Below are 18439 nucleotides of genomic sequence, written 5' to 3' on the forward strand. Positions count from 1 at the left end.
GGGAAACAGCTGTCCGCCCAACGGCTGGCCCTTACAATGCCGCCAAATTTGGTCTCGCGAACGTTGCCCGTGGACCGCAGATCGCTTATTCGGGTTGGGGACGTGTCCTGCAGGTCTGAAAAGGTCTGTCTTCCTCGTCATCCTCTTCCCTTGTTCGCGAACGGCTCCAGAGACATTTCGGTAAGAGACGTTTCTTGTCAGGGATTCCAGCGGAGCTCGCCCGAGAAGATACAAATACCTTGCAAGCGTGGCTGATACTTGGGATTAATGCACGTTACACGTGCTCGAATGACTCGAATAAAAATTTAATGTTCCGAGAATTTTATTTCACGATCGATACACATTCTTGAGATGCCTGAATTTTCGATGAAGTTCTCGAAAGTTTTCAAACTCTCGCAATAAGGTACAGAGAATTTAAAACTGTTATTTATATATATATATATATATATGTACATGTTTGAAACGTAAAAATCTTCCGAAAAAATATAAATAGTCAATGATTTGTAATATTGTAGATATTGTGACATTACGATAGCAAAATTTATGTTGAACACGACTACGAAGATTACCGCAATACGTATCGCATTGCCAACTCAATATACCGTAAATTGATGTTGTAGCCGTAAAATTCTAATCAGTCGAGTAGTGCCGTAATTCGTTTTGCATGGCAACGGCATGTCGATATTCGATTTATTTCTGACCGTCGCGTTCGAAGCTGCTGTAAATGTTCAGTATGCTGACCAACGCCGTTGAATGAAATATCAATGAAATCATCCAACGAGATTTTTTTACATAATCCGATTTTGTTTATACTATATCAAGTGTACAACGCAACCAAATGTAATATCTTTCGCAGATTCCTCTCGACGTATTGCAAATCGGAGTCAAGATAAGTATAAGCGATTGAGCCATCGCCAGTAGCGATAATCGCCTCTTGGCAGTCTCCTACCGGTCTAATCGTTGAATCGTATAAAAGTCCACGATAATCGACTCACCAGACACGAACGGATTTATCGCGAGGATTTTGACAACGGCCTTTCATATCTACCGTCAGTGATCGCAGAGCGAAATCGCGCGACGTAATATATTAGCCGTTCGCGTACATGTCAGATTGTCGCGTATAAATATTCATGACGCGTCGCCGCGATAAAAATCACGGTCTTCTCTCGCCCAGGCACAAAAGATTCTTTTTTATTCTTTCGATAATTTCGAGTTGCCTACTTGATCGCCGGGTCTCGCGCGAGATCCTTCTCCCGAGGCCGCTTAATTACTTCTCGAAGGAGTCGATTGACTCTTATTCCATCGGTAGATCGCCATCGATTGGCATAGCGCGGTTCAATCAATGGATTGGACACGCCGGGCTACTATTAATGAGCAAACAGATGAAACGACGGTAGATAGCCGCGTTTTAATTAACTTTTTACCGGCGCACACATTGGTGCTCCGGAATTAATATCAAACATAAGAGAGTTCATTTTTTTACGCCGTACGCTCTCTTGACATTCAAGTTACGATTGTTGGTCGCGACGATGTATACGCGTGACATTTAAATGCATTTGCATACTCAAGATATTCACGAAGAGATAGATGACGAATATTTAATTCGACAGACTCGTTTAATTAGATAATTTTGTGAAACGTACAATTATCAGACGAGTATCGATGTTACTTGCGCGAAAATTTGATTGGAAATTGAAATGATCAAATTTCTAAATTAATATTCCGTCGAAATATTTTGCTTACAGAATAATTATAAAGAAATATAAAATACCTGTAATTATGTATGTTTATTTTTGCCCTTATTTTACGCGCTATTATATTATAGCCAGGAGAGTCCTTTTTGCGAATCTCCGGGCATTCTAAGCATTCTAAAAATATTCGAGGCAATTACGTCGGGTCTATCAACTGCCATAAAACTGTCTCGTGGTATTTCAATGCCAATTTTTCGGTGGCTCGGGTCCTCGCCGAGGATAATCACCGGGTTGCGCACAGTAGGCAACTGCTCCTCGCGCAACGAAAGTGCAGCGAGGGTCTTAATCTAGACCAATTTAACGTTTCAGACGCTCTCTTCCTAGCTGCTGCTTTATTTGCTATAGCCTGATTATACGTCTCCGTTGATTGGCGTTTCGCCACGGCGCACCATCGCGAATTTTTATTAGCCTGCCGGCGCGGCGTGAACAATGGAGCAACCCTCGCGATACGTGTAGTCGCGATTTCTAGCGAGTTTTATCAAGATTTCCGAGATAGTTCGATTAAGATGCAGTGGACGGAGTGGACGGGGACGCGGGTCCAACTTTTAATTTGTTCGAGGATGTTCCTCGAAGCGGTAACGTCTGGGCGCGGGAGGGCCAACGAACGGGTCAATTAGTAGCAACGAAAGCCTCCGTGGAATTTATAAGCGCGGGCAAGGGCGACTTCGGGACATACAAAATTATACCCTTTCCGCAGCTGCTCAGGGATTCCCTTTCCTTCGCCGAGTGTACAATTCAAATCCTTGGTCACCATTCCTAATTAGTATACGCCTCCCTTTCGCGTATACATAGGACGCTTCGTAAATATCACGAATAATGCTCGGTAGTTTCCAGAACGACGGGTTAAAAACTTGTTTGTACGATATATTGTTTTTTTTTTTATTCAATTCTACATTAGGCGCGTGAGATATGTAAATCATACGCAAACATCGTGTTTGATCAATGACTAATATTTTGACCGGACGAAATTTTTGTTATTCAAATTATATGTATTTCAAATTATAAACAATGGGTCGCCGTATTTCTTGATCGCGCATGTTTCTGGTGTATTTCGAACACAGGCGGGGTACGTACTTATGCGTGAATGCACACGCTAACTTATACATTCGCAGAGGTGTCCGTGAGACGCGGTCGAAGAGTCAGCGTCGGGTATGAGGGTACATAATAACTTATTCCGAGCCTTATTATTACGAACGACTGCGGTGGGCCCTGGGCCAGTAGCGGTCAAGTACGCGTGGGTATCCAACGGCGGAGGAGACGTTATTACGTCGTCACCGGTACACTCTGCTTCCCAATGAGCGACGGAATGACGGTGTGCGATGACAAAACTTTTCTTCGCTAGTCATTGTTACTTGGTTTTTTTTGACTTTTTGGCGATATGTTGTTTATTCCTCATCCCTCTTTTTGAAGGAAGTTTATTATAGCGAGTTCTAGTGAGAAAGCGAAATTTCTATCGATTACTGACATTAGTAATGTGGCGTTTTTTTACTGAAACTGGTGCGCACTGAATGCAATTGAATGCAAATCGATTCACGTATTTTTAATGTTAATAAATAATTTAACTCTCTTAATTACATATACTTTGTTGTCACGATAACCTCATAACCTGAAAAATTATTATTAAAATTAAATTATTTATTAACACCAAAAATATGTAAACTGATTTGCATTCAATTGTATCAGTGTCACATTAGTTTTCCCAGTGGAAGACACTACATAATGACCGTTTCTATGTAGATTAATTTTAATCTTGGTTCAACTGACCCTTCATCTTCTTCTAAGAATTAGAAAAAGATGAAGATTAAATTGAACCGAGACTTAATCTACATTGTTAGGAACGAGAATTCATCTGACTTTGTCGATTTCAGAGGTTCGATGAATACTTCTTTGTGGAATCGTTTGCAAGAAACTTCCCGTGATGCGTCGCTTTTCTACTCAGATATGAAGTCATACGAACTATGTAGGCGAGCTCGCAGCTCGAAGAGGGAGCGTTGCAGAACTATTTATACGAATTCGTCATAGGGAGCATTTAGGAAGGTAACGCATCGACCTCCCCCGTCACGCCGCCTCAGAACAGCTTTCACCCTGAGGAGAGGCGACGATTCTCGGTTATTATTGGCGCCAAAAGGCACCCACGCACGTGCGTAAGTGCAAACGGCACGCGTTGTTTGGCAGCGGTAGTCGAGTCTAATTCGTTTTTCCTCTTAACCTCGTGCCTGCGAACGTGCGACTTGGCGTGCATCCAAGATGAATGAATTATGACGCAGCGGCAGGAAATCTCATTTTCCGAAGCGCATCCCTATCGCGATAATCATAATTTTAAATCGTGCTTGCCGAAGAAGTTCTAGCAAGCAGAAATCCGGCAGAAATAATTTGCGCGGAAAATTTCTTGGCGTTACGCCGAGTTAACAAGTGCAGAAAGTAACGTGACGTTTACTCGTCTTATCAATAGACTTTTTATCCTTATTATTAAAATAGTTGTGTTTTTTTGTAAAACGAAATTAAGGAGGTTCCCTAATTTAAAAAAGTGAAAAGGAGTTGCGTGAAGAGGATGCAAAATGCCATCTTCTAAAAAATAATGATTAATGATTAATAATGATTAAAATTCTCTAGTATAAGAATTTAAGCTATTTTAGAAAATTATTTAAAGAAAAACTATACGATCAAAAAATTTGAAAAAAAAAAATGTATAAATACTCACATATTAATTACAAACTTATTTTCAGTGCTCGATCAAATCCTTATACTATACGAAAAGACTTGGAGAATCTTAAACGATAAAACAATTCAGAATAGTTATGACGTAAAGCGCGATGCGCCTTGAGATGAATTTTCCTACGACAGTGGCGAGCTCATCCTCCATCAACGTTTTCATCTCCCGACCGCTCATCTCCGGCCCGCCGCAACTCTCTCTCCTGCACACGTGGGCACTCGTGCTCTCGTGTGCGTGCTCCGTGCACGCGCGTGAGAACGCGCGGTCGTCTGAGTATGCGAGCGGACGTCGGTCGGGACTCGGGACGAGTCTTTCGTGAGATCGCACGAGGGTCCGAGGAGAAAAGAGCCGCCGGTGAAGAAGAGGAGGGAGCGTGTGCTGCCAGAGGTGGTAGTGAACACTGAACGTGGAGGTGGAGGAAGAAGCTGGCCCTCTTGGGAGCGACTCGTGAGAGCGCTCGTCGAGCGGGAGAGAGAGAAGTCGAGAACCCGCTTGGAGTCCCACGCGACGGCTCGTGGCTCCTCGTGGCTCCTCGTGGCCGACGCGCGTCGCGTCGCCCCTGCGTCGCCCTCTTCGTCCGGTCGCGAGGAGGCGGGAGTCGGTATAGGAGAGACGAAGAGAGTGGGTTCCCGACTTTAAGGTCGCCGCGAATGTCCGCGCGCCGCGGTACGGCACGACCTCGCCGAGCATTTAAATGGAAACGTAAGGTAAACGCGCCAATTAAGGCTGCAATTGACGAAGCTTTGTGCGTCTGTATTACGAGTTGGAGGGAATCGACATAAATATGCTTTTATGCTCGAGCTACCACTGGATATAGACGGGTGATCTGAGGGATTTAATACGCCGATTTATTTTTAGTTACAAACATAAGAGAAAATTTCTACACTGGAACGCGAAATTGAGATCTTGTCTCAAAACTGTTCACTCAACTGAACTCAACTGAACTCAATACGATTTATGAATACGATTATGAGGATTTTCTAATTTATTTGCTATAAAGAAGGAAAACATTCTTTTGGACGTGACACAAACTAATTTGCAATAGCGATTCCTTCTCTGTTTTACTTCTTCAATTTTTTGAAATGAAAATCTCACTCTAAAAGAGTTAATGTATTGTTATTATTGAAAGAGTAAAAAATTTGTATTATTAAATAAAAGTAACAGATTTTCACTCTTTTTAGAATGAGATTCACTTTAATGAAAAGAAATCTCACTGCTTTTTTGGAGTGTAAATCTCATTCCAAAAGAATAAAAATCTGCCATTTTTATTCAAGAGTGTAAATTTTTCACTCTTTTTCAATAATGGCAGTATTTTAACTTTTTTGGAGTGAGGTTTCATTCTAAGAAATTTAGAAAGTAAGGGAAAGGCATTGAAAAGTTCTCAGATTAGAAAACAATCATCGAAAATATACTTCAAGTTATAACTGTAACGGAGAATAAGAAGCAGGAATTGCAAGATGTAAGAATTTTTTCTTGATGCATGCGCCTTGTTCGTATGTAAATGAAGGCGTAAATTATACATTAAGAATCATTTTCGTCCGACGTGATGACGCGTCAGATGTCGATTCAGCTGAATCAATATACAAGGGAAAACACATTTTCAATTCTGATTCGCGGTCGGGAATCGCGTGGGCATATCTGCGCAGGAAATATTCGCGCGAGGAGCCTTGAACGGAAGAACGAACGCGGCCAATGACACAAAGAACGTCGTTTAACTGCTCACATGATTTATTATCGATTTCTCGAAGCGATATTACTCGTCCAGCATATTGTTGATGCTCGAACATGCCTGTCGATCGTTCATTTTCTTGTCTTGAGCAGTGGAACGAAAAGTTACCGAACTGGTGACAAAGAAGAGATCTTTTTACATATTAAAATCACATGAATCATATTTAGATATAAAAAATTATATTTGTAAAAATTCACAAATTATGTTTAAAAAAAAATTAAAAAATGATATCAGATATTTTTCCGGAAAATTGTCTACATAGAAAAATTGATTTTACTGAAGTATCTAAAAATTTTGTTGGATGTAAATAAATCTGGAAATAATTTTTTTGTTAAACCATCAAAATAATAGCATTGTAAATTAAAAAATAATGAGCGATGCTGTAAAAAGTTTTAACATTCCAGCAACAGTTTGAGTATTCTGTATAATTATTTTTATGATTCAATAAAATTAGATTTTCAGATTTGTTTCTAATTTATGACCAAAAAATCTAAGTATTTCCATATGAAAAAAAGAATTTTCGCATTTTTTAGATTTCGAGAAATATCTTCTATGAATCATGATGGGGATTTTATCGCGAGTTGGGCAGCAAATATTTTCACTATGACACAGAGTTCTCAATCGATGAAACGTTCGACTTGGTTCGCGAAAAAAAAAAAAAGAAGAAAATATCACATCGTGGAGCGAGCCAATCACGCGCAAATATTATCCCCGAAGCGAATAAAGAAGCTAGCTGCTCATCCGGCGCCCACTTCGCGGACTGGTCTCGCGTGCACAATGGCTAAACTAATATTGAAATATTGCCAGACGATTGGGCGCAGTGCACATTTTTCAACGTCGAACGTCGGAGGCGCGCCCGCTAACAAATGCAGTTGATATACGGGCGGGCTTCCATTCAATGCCGATTGTTAATACGAAATCATTTATTTACACGAGCACACCCGATCGTCACATAGCGACGTCGGGCCTTTTAGGCCCGCCGATATCTAAACGAGCCTATCGCAATCAGGCCGCCGTCTGTAGATTGGATCGCGACGTTGCGCTCAATGAGTTTATACCTTTTGAGGTCGTAATACGATCAAGTGGATAAAATTGTACGCGAGAGGCAGCTGCGTGGAGGCCGAAGGCTCCTACCTGATTATGCAATATTTGCCACAATCTTTTTTTTAGATTAACCTGACGTGTCGTTGCAATCAGTATCTGACTGGTATATTAACACAGTTTTACAAGTTAAGTTAAAGAATAATATTCAAATATCTCGATGTTTAATAATACAAGATACAGGAAAAAACTTTTATTTGTTTTAATATTTAATAATTCATATTTGTCCAGAAACAGTGCGAGTTTATCACCTGAAATAATAGCGCGAAAGTAACGTAAGTTCTGTCACAGAATTCACCTGCAAAAAAGACGAGTGAATTTCCACTGCCGAGATATTCCATATATGTAACCCGTAATTGGTCATATTTTTACGCTTTGACGTCTGGGCAGAAAATGCCTCTTGTTCGCGGGCACCGACCGACTGGATTCGCCTTCATTTAGTTCGTTGTGAACGAACGAAGTCTCCTTAAATCGCGCAGCGCGCTTTTTTGTGTCCAGGAACTCGCCCCGACCAAAATCACATTCAAATCGAGATCAATCCGACGCCGAGTCGCTGACTTTGCTCCATGCATTACATCAAGTTCATCAACATGAGATATGTTTTGTCATCTTCATGGGTCATCAGGCGTTCTTGTCAATTGGAAGAACTGGACAAACGAGAAAACGTACTGCCTGTGTCTTATTTCTTTCGAGTGGAACAAAAGATCTTTCTTTATTGCTCTGCCGCAAAACTTTTTGTAGCCTTAATAATCAACGAATTAATCCTTATTAGGCATATGCAGTTTCGAAAGTTTGCCACTTTTTTTCATTAATTAATACTGTTTTTATTTAGTCATAATTAAATTATTTTTATTTCTTCAATCTCACGGCCAAAAAAATGCTATGACATTGGCATAAAATGTCTCAATCACGAGCATCAAATAGCATTCAGAGTAAATATTTAATCATAATGCCTATCAGTAAGAAACCAGCATTTACGATACATATGTATGGTACTCAATCACAGGACACTCCTGAAAAAGAATTATCATTAATGAGATAATTCCGAATTTCCGATACTCTTTGGCGCGCCTCTTGAAACGTCCGCTTGCGAAAGCGAAGCGACGGCCACTGCAAAATTCCGCTCACGCGTGTCATACTCGCGTATACTTATGCATCTCGTATTTTTTACCACTACTCGACAACACGGTCTTACGGTACACCATTTGCGGTAAAGCCATGCAATTATCTGCCGGCAAATCCGAGCGGCAGCTGTGTACTCCAAGTTTGGTGCCATCGAAGCCCCGCCTTCTCTCTCACACCTCTGATCTGTTGCCTTCTCGGTTGCCTTTTCTCTCCTCTCTATTGATCGAACGGTCTCGCTTTCTTTCGCTACTCTCAAGCGATTCGCGTGTAGTTTCTCGCTTGACGCTCGTTTCGTTTAAGGCACTTGATATCTTAATGGTACGTTCACCTTAAGTGAAATGTTGTATTAGGTTTTAATTTCTTTCTCATAGAGTTTTAATTAATAAAGATTCTCAACTTTTGTTAAGTTAAAAATATGTAAGATAGAAGCATTTTTATTTATGAGATATATCTAATTATATTAAGGAAGCATTATAATTAGTTTACTATGTAAAAGTCTCTACTTTTTAAAAAATTCCATTCGGATATGTCGAATGTTCGAGACATATGTAACGAACATGTTTGTTAAGAACATGTTTCAAGTATTGAGTTTTATTCGTTAATGAGTCACTGTCTCGATTAAGTCCGTATCTAAAAGAGATTCAAGACATGTTGAGATAGCTATTGCATCTATATTTGGTGTGTCATGTAATTTCAAAATCGCAAAAGCAAAACGCTCCTGCGACAATCGCTAAGAGTTTCAGACTCGTTATTGCCTACTACTTGTTAAATGCCAAGACAAGTTTCGTATCACGAAAAGGATGCTTTCACAATTTCAATCTATTCAAGATTTATGCTACGTCGTAATTCAATTTAACATCATTATTAAAATTTATTAAGAAATATAGTAATAATACATTAAGCAATTTTACTACCAATTGAATATTAAATTATATATTCACTGTCTATTTGTTAAATTATTATCATAGCAATTTAAAAAATACACTCAGAAGAAAGTTTCTTCGATTAAAAAAAAAATTATTTGAATCGAAGAAACTTGAGCATCCTTATATCGTTATATTAAAGAAAAGTAAATCAAGTAATTTTTTTTTATTTGAATGTTCTTAAAAAGATATTTCACTTAATTTGAAAAATTGACGAAAAAAACGATTTCTTTAATTTAAATATAATTTTCTCTGAGTATAGTTTTGGCAAAATTTAATTAAGATTTTGATACAGATTTTATATACATATTTCACATAATGTCGGCCAATTATATATGAAGAAATTGGCAAACGCAATCGTTTCATAATACGCGGGACCATCATGATCGTGTGAATCAGCTTCTGTCGAACACAATAGACATCGCCCGGCATAAGCTGGGAATTCAATAAAAAAAAAAGAAACACACGGGTACCCGCAGCTCATTTCGCCCGAGACAGTCGACGACGCCCAGTCTGGGTCGGACTATTTCAGACCAGCTTCTCTCCCGACATTCATCGGCCGCGTAACTGTGCGTCGGACTTTGTACGCGGATAGACAGGTAGACGAAGGGAAACGAGATAAGACTCAGCGCGCGGAAGCAACTTGTAATTATTACTTCATAATCGAATAAGCGCCAATTCTATCTACATTCATTCTCCTTATATCATGTATACAATTCTGATATAATAAAACAAGCCCCAAATAATTTTTAGGTATACTCTGTAATTACTCATTCTTTTTTTTTTTCTTTTCTCATGCATAAATAATCCCACAAGCAGTCCTCTCTCGCGAAAAGAAGTTCGGAAGTGCGTTCGATCAACGGATTGCTCGAGAAACGAGTGGAGGTGAGAGTGGATCGTTCGAGAGCGAACGTGGGACGCGTGTACGTTGATGCCTTCGTTGCGTGGGATCGTCTTCGTGTGTGTGTGCGTGCGTGGAGATTGTCGGGGCCGGGTCGTTACCCAGACATGAGGGCTTCGTGTGCGTTCCACTACTACCAGCGACAACACCGTCATCATGATGCGGCTTATCGAGACACGAGGTGTGGGAGTGTCTCCATCTCTATTTCGCATGTCCTTTCGTCCTCCTCTTCCGATTTCTCTCTCACGCGACACAAGATACGAGTGCACGCCAACCTCCTTCCCTATCTTTTTCTCTCTTTGCATTTTACCGTTTCTCATCTGCGAACTTGTCTGTACTTATATCGTGATACGTCTCGTCTCTTATTTCACCCGCACCGCCAACTTCTTTCTTTGGCGAGGATTACGTGGACACGATAGAGACTACTCTCGTCAATGTCGACATGCCACCGCTGTTGGGCCTGTCGATAAATTTAGTTCGCGGATGTCGGGCAGGACGTGGAGGCCGCCATACGATCGGATTTTATAATCGAGATGATCTTGATGACGCATTTGAATGTATCCCTACAGACGCGCGATTATTTATTGCGCGACGGAGTTATCTGGTCCTGGAATTGATTCTGGGGGCGAATAACGTGGGCAATAAAGTCCCGCATCCGGTGCAAAGGCCCACCAGCCTACTGACACGCTTATATTTCTATCGTATATATTTAATGTACAGATTTATACCGGTTCTCCATTAAAAAAGAAAGAAAATATTTATAAATTATAAATAGATTAAAAGGAATGTAACGAAACCGGTAGAAATGGATAAGAATAATTATGAAAATTGAAATTTAATATTTGTATTATAATTTTTAATTTTGTTCAACAGCTTCGTAGACTATAATATAACGATATTTCTTATTGTAAGAATTTATTTCGATACGTAATAGTAACGTTAATACGTGAAATAAGTTTCTTGTTGAAATGATACAACGTTAAGGTGTATTAGTCTAAAAAAAAAAAGAGATTATGAAACGTTACACGCCTTTTCAGGAATGCTAGAGGAAATCTAGTTGCGATCCGTTCATCAATTACCTTCGGTATGCGTCTAAAATGGTCTCGGATGATTGTCGATCGTTAACACCTCCATGCGAGCGAGCGCTGCTTGCAAAGTTTGCTTTTGCTGGACGCAAAAGCAACCAAGAAAGGAATATGAACGAGAAAGATGAAGAAGGCGAGATCAGTACCTCTCCGTGCATACCTACGTGCTATGCACGCATATACACGCATATGCACGTGGCGCGTCCCATAACGCGACTACGTGTGGGCTCGTGAAGTGTGGGTTCGGCCGCCTTAAAGCGCGTGTCATATTTGGCGATACATCGTACGAAACCCTCGTGTGGGTTCGCCCCGTCGTCGAACGGATGCTCGTGTTAGGCAAAGAAAATATATCTGAGCGTTAACGAATAATCTCAAAGGAAATTTTAAAAATTTTCATGTGTGCTAGAGTACAAATATAGTATGAAAATATAGTAAGTACTAAATGGTTCTAATAATAAAAGTTTCCTGATTCAAAGATTATGCGTACATGCTGTCTCTAAAATCTTTTTACGTGTGGAATCTAATTCTAAACAGTGAAATCTCTCAGAACTTGACGATTGGGTCACTCTTTTTTAACACTTAATCTCAATTATCACTCTTCGCCACTCTTTAGAATTCCACCTCCAAAGATTTTAGAGAGATAATTCGCTTAAATAGAACTTGTTTCCGCTTATAACGGGAGATCGAGAATGATCATCTTCCTTCAGAATACACCTTCGTGCTCACTGAGAGAAGTTTGGTTTCGATGACTCGACACTTGAGGATTCTATGCACCTGTTTAAATGCGGTAGTCCGTGTAGGGACATCGTAGATCGTAATAGGAGAGCGTTGTTTGTACGAGCCCACATTCGTTCTGTTCGTTCGTCACCCACACGCCGTGCTGCTGCTTATTAAGGACTGCTATCGCGCGAGAGATATACGACGAAGAAGGAAAGGACACGGAGTCTCCTTAAGCCTACGCCGAGCTCTCGGCCCACTTCAAACCGAAGAAGAACGAGATGCAGGGCGGGCGGTAGGCGCTAAGAATGATCGACCTACGAGCTGTCGTCTAATTAGGCATTGTCGAGATCCCTGTGTTTCTGTCGTGATACAAGGATCGCAAAAATCTTAAATTGGCGGACATTGATGAAATACGACAATAAGTCTATGTCAACGATAGCAGCTTATATGAGAGGTCTTATAATGCAATCAGATTATCGTTGAAAAAAACAGTCGACTCCAGATTGATCAAAGTAAATATCAATATGTGCAACATGGATATATATTATGATTATACGAAGCTAAATATTTGGACAATGCGATTATATCGATGATTTCTTCAGATTATTTTTCAAACTATAATAATATTACAGACAATATTAGTTTCACAATTAGTGTTGTTCAAATATACGCTACAGTGTATCCAATTACAATGTTTAACATCTGGACAATAGTTTAGAAGCAAAAACATACAGCATGGACTGCGTCGTGTAAAATTGGTTGGCGTCGTGATAAAAATGAGAGAACGCTAGTCTCTATATCTTTCTATTCAATCACAATATGTTCGAAAGAGAAGGAGATTGGTCGTCTTCATGTTTCCTTCCTCTTATTTTTGTTGACTACATTTGATATACTATTTAGATACGAATAGCGTAGTCCATCTATGTCTCTATGGGCGGTATTCATAGTTTGTTCTTATTTTAAGACAGTCTATTTTAAGTAATGTCTTAAGATAATAATACTCTGATTGGTTCTCTGATTGGCTCAAGACTGTACTTTAGGTCTTGAATGTAAGATCCGACTATGAATACCGGCCTATGTCTTTGGTTTGAAGAAATCGTTGATATAATAGCGCACAGTTCCGACAATTAGTTTCGTGACTGTTAATTTTGAACAGACCTGTAACACGCATTGTGCGTTATGACACGTGATTCCCGCGAAGGCAGTCGGTCGATAACGATGGATCACGAGGATGTACATTGCGAAATTCATCCCGCGATCCATCATGTCTCGAACCGTGCTCGAGCACATAACTTTTGCATAGATTAGATCGCAGCCGAGCGACGCGCCGCGCCGATCTAAGTCCGCGATTCGAACTGAGCCGCGTTCTGACGTCGCACAAAGAAGCGGCAGCTGCTTGCCGATCGAGTCAATACTCGATACACAGTGGTCGGTGTTGTTCTCTGACCAGTTTTGGAAGGGTGACGTCCCACCCCTTTGCCGATCGGACCCTTGAAACCGCTCGGCCCCGCGCATTCCTCTTACTTTTTATCGACCGCCCGCCGGTCATATCGCAAAGCATCCACGATCGAACGCCAATCCGAGAGATTCCGACGCTGCGCGCGAGGGCTCGATGTTGGAATCGAATAAAGGCGCTTGTGCGATCGAAGGGTACCTTCGAAAAAAAGGGGGAGATATTAATAAGGTGACACTGTTCCGAGGAGCCTGCTGGCAGGAGGTAGACAGATGTCGCGGTCTCTTTTTTGGGGGTTTTGATAGAATCAAATGTATCTTTGTGACATGGCTAGGATTGCAATATTCTTGTATTTATCAAATATTTGTACAGATTATTTGATATTCGATATAGAATGAAAGTTCTGTCGTATTTTTCTAAATTCTTTATTATGATATTTTAATCCTTGATATTTTTACATAGTAAAAAATTGTTTCTCGCGTATACAAATAATTAGAATGTATTGGTAAGACTTTTTTAAATCAACGCTTATTGATATTTATTCAAAATGAAGACTGGTTTAAGCTTGCACTTGTAGATCGTTGTTTTGAACAGCCGTGGGATACCGACACTCAGGAAAGACAAACCAGGTTTATCCATTTGCGAAACCGCATTTTCATCCGTTTTTTGCAGCCGGATGAATTATCGTGGCTGCGGGAACTTCGAGAGACAGTAACCCACGATCCCTCTTCTAACCAGACTCCATTATTCTTCTCGTATCCTCTTGACGTCATGGTCGCATAAATTTCTGACTTAGGATTAAATTCTATGGTTAGTTTATAATATACGAAACACATTTTCAACAATTTTTATTGTTGATGACAAAATGCTGCTTTAATATTACTCGCGAAATATTTTACTAATATATCAATTTTATATATTAATAGCGATTGGACGCCTCAGTGCATGAGTTAAAATTGTCGTGTTCAAGTTGACGTGAAGATGTGTGTTTAATTTAATATAAATATAGAAATGGATTAAACCACAAAATTTTCAATTTCATTTTATTGTTTAGTAAATACGTATTTTTATAATTCGAAATATTTGCATATTTCACTTTCATACTCGGAGATCAGTGTATAATGGCTTTAATGCGTCCAATCAAATTCATTTCATTATAAAATGTGTTTTCCAAAACACACACTGTTCAATTATTACCAGATTAATTCTGCCATTTACGCAGTAACTTAAAAATAAAATGGAGAAAAAAATGCTCGTATATTTTCTTAAAAATTAACACGATGTCGTGGCTTATTTCGAGCTACAATTAAATTATTAGGTGTTGGAATTAATTCGTAGCGTTTTACAAGTGATGGGAAGTACTTTCATTAATGTATTTTTTAATGCTCATGTGAAATAAATAACATTCTTTCATTAAAAACGCTACGAATTAATTCCAACACCTAATAACTTTGAATTAACTCTCACTATTAATTATATTAGTTACTTGTTAATTCCAATATTAATTCCAAGTTAATTTAATTATAACTCGAAATAAGCCACGACATTGCGTTAATTTTTAAAATATTTATCACGGGAGTAGTAGAATAAGGAGGCCGTTGATCTTTGCACTCGGCACGAGAAAAAGAGAAGCATAATTTTTATGTTTTGTACACGTCGTCTACGCGATTTAATCCGGTCGTCCTGCGATCGTGCCACGCGCGCGGTGGCCCGAAACAGATGGGTTTTGAAGAAGAAGCGGCCGTATTCCCGACCGAGAATGTATTCCGAGAGTGTTTCTTCGTAATCTTCTGTTTGTACGTGGCGTGGGACGAGAAGAGGATCCGAGCGGGCGGGGACGACAGCTTCTTGCGTTGCATGTTTGTCGTCGGATCCGCAGGGTGATTGACGGACGTGCCGAGACGAAGATGCGCGCGCTCTGTTTGACGACACGGCCGGATCCGATGTTTATCTTCGTGTACGAACTCTTTTTTCTGGTCCCTGTCGCCCCCTCCCCTCCCTCCCCTTCCTCCCCCATAGCCACGAGCGTATTTCGCGGCCGCGGCAACATCCACCGCGCTGGCGTTCGCTCTCAGCGGGGTTTGATCCTCGACGTTGAGATGGAACGGAGTGGATCTCCGAGGTAGATAAAGTAGATCGACAACACACAGTTTTCGAAAGACTGGATTTAATCTTGTTGACAGTCACTTGCGTGACTGTCGGAATATCGTATTTAATGATAACTCGTTGCCTGTTGAAAAATATTCAAATTGTCTTAATAATACGTAGATACGTAATGTTTTCACTTTCACGTATTTATCAAACGTCACTTCCTAAATACTATACTTACTTAGGGTTAGTTATATACCGTGCGTTGAACATTCTCGCGTAGTGACGAATGCGTCTCACGTACCGTAATTGCACGCGGGCGTAGTACACGTACCTATATATAATGTAAAACGTTTTGGGCGGTGAACTCCTTCGGAGCTCAATCATCTTGAAGTAGGCGCGAGATTCGTTTTTCTCGCGCGGCGCAATCCGCGGTCGGCGTGCAATTACAAATTTCTCATCTCGACGATCTTCTCGGCACCGACGTCTGTATCACACGCGGCTCGTCTATAATTTGAGATGGGACTACGGCGTGCGCTTAACGACGAGGCGGACTCGCACGGCGAGCGAGTAATCTTTCACGCGGAACGGCTACGAGCCAAGTCGTGTTGCAAGCTCACGAAATCGCGGGTCGTTTTGCCCTGTTATTGCTGGCATTATCTTCTGCGGCGATCGCGATTGCGGATAAGTTGTTATGTGCATTTTGTCGTAAGATTACGGATCGTTATGTTTCGGCAATTAGTGATATATAGCTACCTGGCGATTTTGGTACAGATACTTTAGTAGAAAAGAAAGTAGAATAAACTGGGGCTAATAACCAGATTCCTGATTAGTTACTGGCAAATTACTGTGGTTTGATTTATTTTTGCTCAGACTTATTTTCACTTGTACGGTCACGTATAATGGCTACATTCCTTAACAGGTCGCTATCGTCGTATTTACGAAAATTGTGACCACGAACGGATTTAAAAAGCACGTTACGAACATATACGAAAAATTGCATTCGTAGGAAAATCAATTATTCGTGTCATTCTCTACTTCATGTTGTTTCTTGCATGGCAATGAAGGAGCGGGACTCTCATTCTAACTGAACCGAAAGGTGTGGACGAGATACTTAAGACGTAATTGCACGTAAAACATCGACAATCTCGCACCACTCGCAAGGTGCGAACAGGAGAATCTCAATTTAGCCGATGCCTCGCCCGAGATCTACATTTTTTTTTTCTCAAAGTTGTCAAGTCGAGCGAGATTTTATCACACCGTGCCGTTACACCGGTATACTTATTCCCGAGAAACGTATTTACGAGAATGGAGACAATTAAGCGTGACAAAAGTCAAGAAATGAAGAGTGCAACGCGCGAACAGCAACGTTAAAATGCATAGTTTACGAAAGCGCTTTCGCATCTCGGATTCCTATCGATTTTTTCTTTTCTCTGTCTTTCTCATTTGTGTTATTAGTACAAGAGAGCACGATAAAGAAAATTTCTTCCTCCGAAGAAATTAGCCGAGAACTTGTTCGCGCCCAAGAAAAATTAAAGATCGCAACAGGAGAATTTATGCGGTGTCGCGAGATCTTAATTAACCGACGAAGTCGTCTTTATGACACGGGCTGATCTAATTCGACGGGTTATTAGAGTAATGCTTATTAGACCAGGTGTAAAATTATCTCCTGTGGCTAAGTTGAATCCGCGAGCGTAGAAATCGTTTCGTGCGACGTCTTTTACGATTCGTTAAGTAGTTTCGAAGTTATTTATCCGTCGCACTTATCGCGAGAGACTGAACAGCAAGAAGTTCCATACGAAAATAAGAGTGCTCCGGAGATTTGATTTATTCACGAGATGTCTGGAAAATAAGTCTCCATTGTACACATTCTAGGAACGACGTTCATTTATTCTTGCTCGGCGTTGTTTCTCGGAGACATGTTCAATAATTTATCATCAATAGGAGAGACCGGGACGGGGTTGATTGTCAAAATTATAACTTAAACAGGACATGACAGAAAAAAAAAATCTCTTTTTTTTATTGTAAATTGTTGATATAATATTAATTTGTTGTGTAAAATGATTTGCACCACAAGCATTGTATACTATTATTTATAACGACTTTTAAGAAAATGAAGTTAGTGAGTAAATTTTTTTATCACCTATTTTGTTGTCTGACAAATTTTTAGCATTATTATATAATCGCGATTAATCCCTGAATTCATAGAAGATGACGTCTTAGAAGATCTTTGCAATTAATTCATCATTATCCTTTTAGAAAATATACTTACAAATGTATTATATTCCATATATAAGTTTTTTCATTTTTCATGTAGAAACTACGATACAAAAATAAATTTTATGATTAAAATAATTAATATTTTATTATCATAATTGCTATTCTATATTTCTCAGAACGTGGGATTAATTGTCACATTTTCGCAACTTCATTTAAAATTAAATAACTTATTTTTACAATATGATGAATTCACGAGTAATATTTTAATACCTAAAGGATGTAAGTATAATATATAATATTTCAAAATCAGGTATTCTTTTTTTTCTAAAAATTACTCATCAAAAACTATTTGACATCCCTACAATCTCTCGTCGCCGCGCTAAGCAATTTTGATCTGAATTCTTAACACATCAAGTCTTAATCGGAAGGACAGATGTAAAATACTACTTATATCCTTAATGTAATGATTGCCGATGATGAGTGTCGAAGATATAGATAGCAGACTGGCCATTTCATCGCCGGTTTCGAGAAGCACACTCGACTCCCATAATTTCAGTACCTCGCACGAACTTCCGGGATATCCCAGAAAATACGTAAGGAGGAAAATGTAATTATCGCAGGCACTGGGCT

The 18439-nt window shown here is 39.8% G+C and overlaps 1 protein-coding gene and 1 long non-coding RNA gene across 2 annotated transcripts in view; one reads left to right on the plus strand and one right to left on the minus strand.

Moving 5' to 3' along the window:
• The window catches only part of LOC105147952 (uncharacterized), a 241637-nt gene that overhangs the window by 217055 nt on the left and 6143 nt on the right, over positions 1-18439 (plus strand). The gene's annotated exons all lie outside the window — the stretch shown is intronic.
• LOC147909843 (uncharacterized) lies at positions 13903-16431 on the minus strand. The gene is made up of 2 exons (XR_015545179.1): positions 15831-16431; positions 13903-15731 (listed from the first exon to the last, which is right to left on the minus strand). It is a non-coding gene; the product is annotated as an uncharacterized LOC147909843 (long non-coding RNA).

Source organism: Acromyrmex echinatior, chromosome 5 (assembly GCF_024713525.1).
Source record: "Acromyrmex echinatior isolate Ae372 chromosome 5, ASM2471352v2, whole genome shotgun sequence".
In the NCBI taxonomy this organism is placed as follows: domain Eukaryota; kingdom Metazoa; phylum Arthropoda; class Insecta; order Hymenoptera; family Formicidae; genus Acromyrmex; species Acromyrmex echinatior.